At 44.4% G+C, this 6634-nt stretch overlaps 1 pseudogene; it reads left to right on the top strand.

Moving 5' to 3' along the window:
- The first annotated feature begins 543 nt into the window (after nucleotides 1-543).
- Nucleotides 544-5017, top strand: LOC123049514 (uncharacterized; annotated as a pseudogene).
- The last annotated feature ends 1617 nt before the right edge of the window (nucleotides 5018-6634 follow it).

Here is a 6634-nt window from a genome sequence, read left to right as displayed (position 1 = left end):
CCCCCCCCCCCCCCCCACACACACACACCACGCCGCGCACGCAGTTTTCGCAACTTCTTTTTGGAATGAAGTAGTATGGATGGACCACTTTTGAGGGAATTGGACAAAGTCTTGTTTTTATTTCATGGCATAACTCACTTCCCTTGCTTACCAAGAGATAGATTATCCTCCCTTGTTATGAAATCACTCCCTTGTAGTGCAAAAAGTACACTCTTTTTTAGCCTGTTAAAAAAATTATACTACTCTTTTTTAGGGTTCATTAGGCAAAGTACTGATCCCAAAAGGCTTCTCAGAGAGTTCCCTCTCGTAGAAAAGAAACCAACAGTAAGCAGAGCGGAGACCATGGCAAGCCGAGTCCACGGCCGAGCCCAGTTTCCCGCGGAGCGACAGAACCCAGAGCTCACAGTCCTCCCGAGCCTACAGAGCAGGGGGTGGGGGGTTTGCTTGTTGCAGTGGACAAAACATTTTGCACAGGCGCCGGTGGTCCCGGTCCTTCTCAGCCGTCGCCTATTTAGTGCCGCGCGCTTGGCAGGCTCGGACACTTCCCCCCCTGCTCCTCCTCGCACACTCCTCTCTTCTCGGTTCTCGCTCCCCGTTCCGCTCTCAAGTTTGTCACCGCCATCCCCAATCCTGCCGTCGCGGCTCGGCCGTGCGCCTGCCATGGCATCGGCAGCGTAAGTACGCCGCGTCGGGCCTCTGTTTCTGGTCTCCAACTCTCGGCTCGTCCTCTCTGTCCTTTTTTTTTTTTGCTGCTGCTGCTCTGGATCTTGTTTGTTTTATCCTCTCACGCACGCGGTCTGGGGGTATTATCTGTGTCTTGAGGGGGCTGGGTTTCGGTTTCACCCGGAGGGGCGTCGCGATTGTTCGGCGGGTGGTGGATTCCGGCGCGTGGTTTTGGAGGAGGCCGGCTGCTGATAGCCTTAGCTTGAGCGCGTGGCAGAGGAGATGTCGTCAGTCTGACGGAGCGATGAGTGCGAGATCGTCGGAGAGCAGAGCAGCCCAGTACTGTGACGCCGCCGACGTGATTCCGGCCAGGTTTCCCTCGTCGTTGCAGTGGCGGTGCGGTTTTTTTTCTTTTTGGGACTGCGATGGCGGCGGAGGGGCCTTCCTCTCGAAGGAAGCTGTGAAGTTCTCGGGAAAAAGAAGACAGAAGCAGAGATGGGTAGCGCCTCCAGGCCGCCGTCGTGAATCCGGCCCGGTTTTACTCGTCGTTGCAGCGGCGGTGGTGCAGGGGTTTCACGATCGATCTGCTTGAGGTGGTGGTGGAGGAGGAAGCAGACAAGGGTTCTGTTCCGTTCCCCTCTATTCTGTTTAGTGGAGACTGATCTGGTCGCAGCGAAGATGTTTCTGTTGTTACAAGCTCTCGGCCGTGGTAGTGGTAGCGGCCAAGGAGTAAGATGAGGGGGTAGAGAAATTGCAGATTTGTGCTGTAGGATCATCGACTTGCCTGTGTGCCATCTCGAACATGTTCGCTGTTGGGCCCTCCATCTCTATCTGCCAGTGAAAACTTATTCACAACTCTTCTGCGTAGCCTCGCTGTTTAATGCTTGCTGATTCAGGATTTAACTTATTCAGGTTTCTGTTTGCTGCAGGTTTAATGGGAGCGCCATAGATTCCACTGCTGCTCGCTGCAAACTGTCGGTGACACTCTGCCAACCTGATCATCATTCGATATGTTGCTTGTTGTTTAAATCATTGACTGTGCAGATCAATGCTCTGCGTTACTCTCCTGTTTCTTCTGAAACATAACAATGCAATTGAATTTATATTTTTGTCTCTGGCTAAATACGTTGAAAATAGCAATGCAAGGCAAAAGATTTGCAAACAAGTGTTAATCTATCAAATTTATCATAACTAATTATATCTTCATTCCTATGATTTTTCACCGAGTTAGTGAACATGACTATCCTTGATTAGGTGGCTTTAAATATGGGGGCAGCTACGCGTTGGCCCGTGGATCTTTTAAAAAGATCTGCCGCCTCGCGAGTCGTTGTATGTGGCACAATCCAGTGGCTCAAAGTCTCCCCCTACTTCGCAACAAAGGTCTTGTTGCGGAAACATTTACAACAAAAGTTATGTTGCAGAATATATTTCTTGCAACATAGGTGGTGTCATGGGACCTTTTTGCAACAGAGTTCTTGTCGTAGATTTTTTTTTGCAACAGAGGTTTTGTTGCAGTATTTTTGCAACAGAGCTGATGTTGCAAAAGCTTGTCTAAGTTGCAGTCGTCGTTCGCCGCCATGGTTTGCAATGCCGCTGTTGTTGCAAGATGAAGTAAAATGGTACGTGGTAGGCAAGGGAAATAACGGACTGTGTGCGAGCGTGCATGACAACGCATGGATCAAGGTGATCCAACAGTTGCGCGGGTGGCGGAACTCTCCAAGCGATCAGCCACAGAGCATTAGCGTTTCCCTTTAAATATGTTTATGTCAGTTAATATCCTATGATTGAACCTAGAATTGAGATAGATGCCTGTTTGTGTAAAAGTTATCTCATATGTTTCCATTTAGCTTAGTTGCTACATTTATTATGTTTTGTTGATTAAATTTGTTATCTGTTAGGCATCAAAAGATGATTACTAAAATAGATTTATCTCACAGATTCATCAGTTCATTGGTCACGACAATTGTTGCGGTGATAAGAAACCCAACTCATCCCCCGCCTAGCCAGATTGAGTGCCCAAACTGCAAATACCACATTGATGTAAGTGCCATTAACTATTTAACATGACTGTTGCATTTACTTTTATTCTCGGTTCTCTTCTAGTTTCCAACCATTAAAAATCTCATGATTTCTTGGAATCTTGTGGTTGCACTTCATGCTTTGTACTACAGGACTTATCACAGTGGCCAGGACTCCCCGCTGGTGTTAAATTTGATCCAACTGGTCTCGAACTGCTTGAACATTTAGAAGGAAAGGTTGGCAGGGCACCGTCCCATGAGCTAATAGATGATTTTATTCCAACCATAGAGGAGGCTGAAGGAATCTGCTATACACATCCTGAAAATCTCCCTGGTACATGTTTCTTATTTTAGACTTGTTATTATCATGGCCTTCTAAATTAAATAGCTAGCTCAGACTATTCGGAGTAATTCTTGGTTAGTTAACTCATATACCCCTGTAGGTACCAAGATGGATGGGAGAAACCTTCATTTCTTCCACAAAATATCAAATGCATACGATGTTGGCCAGCGCAAGCGTCGCAAGATTAGCAACAGTGACCATGTTGTTTGTGATGTGCATTTCAGATGGCACAAAACTGGAAAATCCAAAGAAATCTTAGATAATAACGGTGTCATAAAAGGGTGGAAGAAAATATTGGTTCTTATCATGCGTTCTAGGAAAGACGGTGTCACCTCGCGTACAAAAACTAATTGGACAATGCATCAGTATCACCTTGGGGTAGATCAAGATGAAAAGCATGGGGAGCTTGTTGTTTCTAAAGTCTTTTATCAGTCAAATAAAGATGAGCAACCTGTAATGTGCCCTGTTAATGAAGAATCTGGTCCATTTGCTAGGGAAATCGATCCTACAACCCCAATGACATACCCTCCGCAGCCTCGTCCCCCAAACAGTAGCCCATCCAGAACCAAGCAGAATCAGGTAAATCTTCATTGACCAATGAAACTGTCATCAACTTTGTGAAAGCTTTTGTCTAACTTTATGGACCATGTTATAAAATACTTTGGCTTGTAGAATTATAGAGTAAGGATCAACAATACTGATCTGTGGATGAATTATTGGGAGCCCCTAAAACAATGCCTTACAATACTAGGATCCCACCGTTTGAACAGTTTATTCTCAACTGTAGGTTCATGTAGTACAGATGCTATATACAGTAGAAACTCGATGTAAACTGCTATATACAGTACAAACTCGATGTAGAGGCCAGGGGGTTATCCTCCTTTTGAAAAAAAATACTGTACAAAAATAACAATATACTCCTACTATACATGAAAATTTTCTCTGAATGTTAAGAGTGCATCCAACAGTCTCACAAAAAATCAGAAGCTTTTAATTCCTTATAAAGATCAATGCTTAACAACTTAGAGTAGTACTGCATATTATCAAGCCTTTCAAACTCCTTCACTACCTGATTACTACAATAAACCTTTGAGCTTGTGTGCCAGTCTTTCCATGAACCCAAATCACGTCTTAAATAGGACATGCATTTTACCTTTTCTGCTGCTAAGATACCCCCCTCAAGTATTGTGCTGTCACCTTGTAAACTATTATTTTTTTGCGGGTGACCTTGTAAACTGTTATAACTTATAACTCCTTCATTTCACTGTCATTCATGTTACCGCTGCAATTGTGGCAGGAAGAGCACGCAGCGCTATCTGGCCCGGATGAACGCCCGTCACGCGGTGCAACCCCGGACTCCGTGTACCCTGAGATGCAGCCTTATCCTCTTGGCCTGGACGCTCTCCAAGGGTTGCCCGACCCCAGAACACCTCCGGGTTTCTCCCATATGGCCTCTTGGTTCGCTGGAACCTCATCGCATTCGAATGCCCTCGAGGATGCACCACTGTCTGGCCTGGATGAACGCCTGCCACATGGCGGAACGCTGGACGCCGCCTACCCTGACCCTGAGGGGCAGGCCCTGCCTCTTGACGTGGAGGCGCTTCAGGGGTTCCCCGACCTCGGAACGCCTCCGGATATCTTCCCCGTAAGTGCACCGAGTACCGCCGCGTTTTCAGGTGCATATTTCTCAATTCTCATGACTCATCTCCTTGTCTCATGTGTGATTACAGCAGGACTTGCAGTTCGGGTCGCAGGACATCTTCTGGGGGGAGGGGTTTTGAAGCAGCGGCGCAACGAGAAGAGGTTGTTTTTTCTCGTGATGTAGCATGTTTTGTACTGTATATCTGTGCATGAGTGATGGATGTCCGAGAATATTTTGCATATGATCCTGGAGCTTGCCGATGAGTGTAGCTCGGCTATGCTTACTGTTTGTGGTAGTACCAGACAATTTTTTTCTTCAAATGTAGGAGCATCGCTCCCAATTGCATAGCCATGAAACTGATAAATAACAGTTTGTTCCTCAAAAGTGTTTGAAACTTATCAGTACAAAATAAACTTACATCTGATGTACAAGTCTTACAGATGACGTCTTGTTAGAGCTTCTTCAACGGCAACTCTATTTTAGGGCCTAGCCGTTTTATACGGTTTTGAACCAAAAAAACATCCACCGACGGCTGCCCTTGTAGCATATTTTCGCGAAAAAGAAATTTGGGCAGCCTGACAGGGTAGGCTGCGTATTTTTGGTAGTCCGATGACATATGTTTAGCTACGGAGGTACGTTGCATGAGAACAATATGGATTTGAGGTTTCGGTTTGATGATCCAGTTGTGAAGGACAAATTTTATGTGTTGTCCGGTCACTGTTTGTGGATGCGTCTGGACGCGTCCATGGGCGTTTAGAGCCCTCGGTTTGCCACTTGTGGTTGTAATTACTCTACCCAGAGCATTTTTCATATAGCACAAAAATATCCTTGAACGCTCACTCTTCAACATCATAAAAACAAATGGAACATTAGCAATGCACCAGAGGACACGCGCACTCCACTCAAGTTCCCACTCCTTTCCATGTCGTGGATCAACGTCGAGAACCCTTACACGCAGATAACAAATAGATTGGGGAAAGCGGGCCCCTTCCCTTCTCGTTTTAGAATCGATGCTAGCCAATTTACTCGATTCAAACTCAAACCATAACTAACGGCCTAGGAATTAATCCTTTTTTAGGGGGCTAGGAATTAAAGCTAGCGCCCGGTGTAAGCGTCGGCATTCTAAATAGCCTCACATAACATGATTTTTCCTTAATAAAGACACTCAAAATGCATCTTAAATCTGATTAATATCGAGGAAGATAAATGCTAGTATAATAGATAGACAACTGGACGTAGAATGGCTGATACAAAAAATATATAAAAAACATACTAGTCTTCTTTTTTCTCCGATTGTACGTCGTTGCTATTTGTAAGCTGCGTTGGGATTTTCTCAAAGAGGAGAGAATGATGCAGTATAGTAGAGATAAGTATTTCCCTTAGTTAAGAACCAAGGTTATCAATTCAGTAGAAGAACGACGCGAAACCTCGTTAACAACACCTACACACAAAATAGCAAATATTTGCACCCAACGCGATCAAGTAGTTGACAATCCCCTTCATGGTTATTTGTAAGGATCAAATATGTTAGTGATAGAAAGATAAATAAAACATAAAATAAAGTACGGTAAATAAATTGCAGTAAGGTATTTTTGGATTTTATACATGATAATAGTAGATCCGGGGGTCATAGTTTTCATGAAGGCTTATCTCTCGAACAAAAAGCATACCGTGGGTAAACAAATTACCGTTGGGCAATTGATAGAAAATCGCATAGTTATGACGATATTCAAGGCAATGATCATGTATATAGGCATTATGTCCGAGACAAATAGACCGACTCCTGCCTACATCTACTACTATTACTCCACTAATCGACCGCTATCTAGCATGCATCTAGTGAAGGAAATATGCCCTAGAGGCAATAATAAAGTTGTTATTTTATATTTCCTTATTTATGATAAAGGTTTATTGTTCATGCTAGAATTGTATTGATCGGAAACCTTAATACATGTATGAATACATAAA

The sequence above is a fragment of the Triticum aestivum genome, chromosome 2D (genome assembly GCF_018294505.1).
Source record: "Triticum aestivum cultivar Chinese Spring chromosome 2D, IWGSC CS RefSeq v2.1, whole genome shotgun sequence".
Lineage (NCBI taxonomy): Eukaryota > Viridiplantae > Streptophyta > Magnoliopsida > Poales > Poaceae > Triticum > Triticum aestivum.
This window is presented reverse-complemented; position numbering and strand designations above follow the sequence as displayed.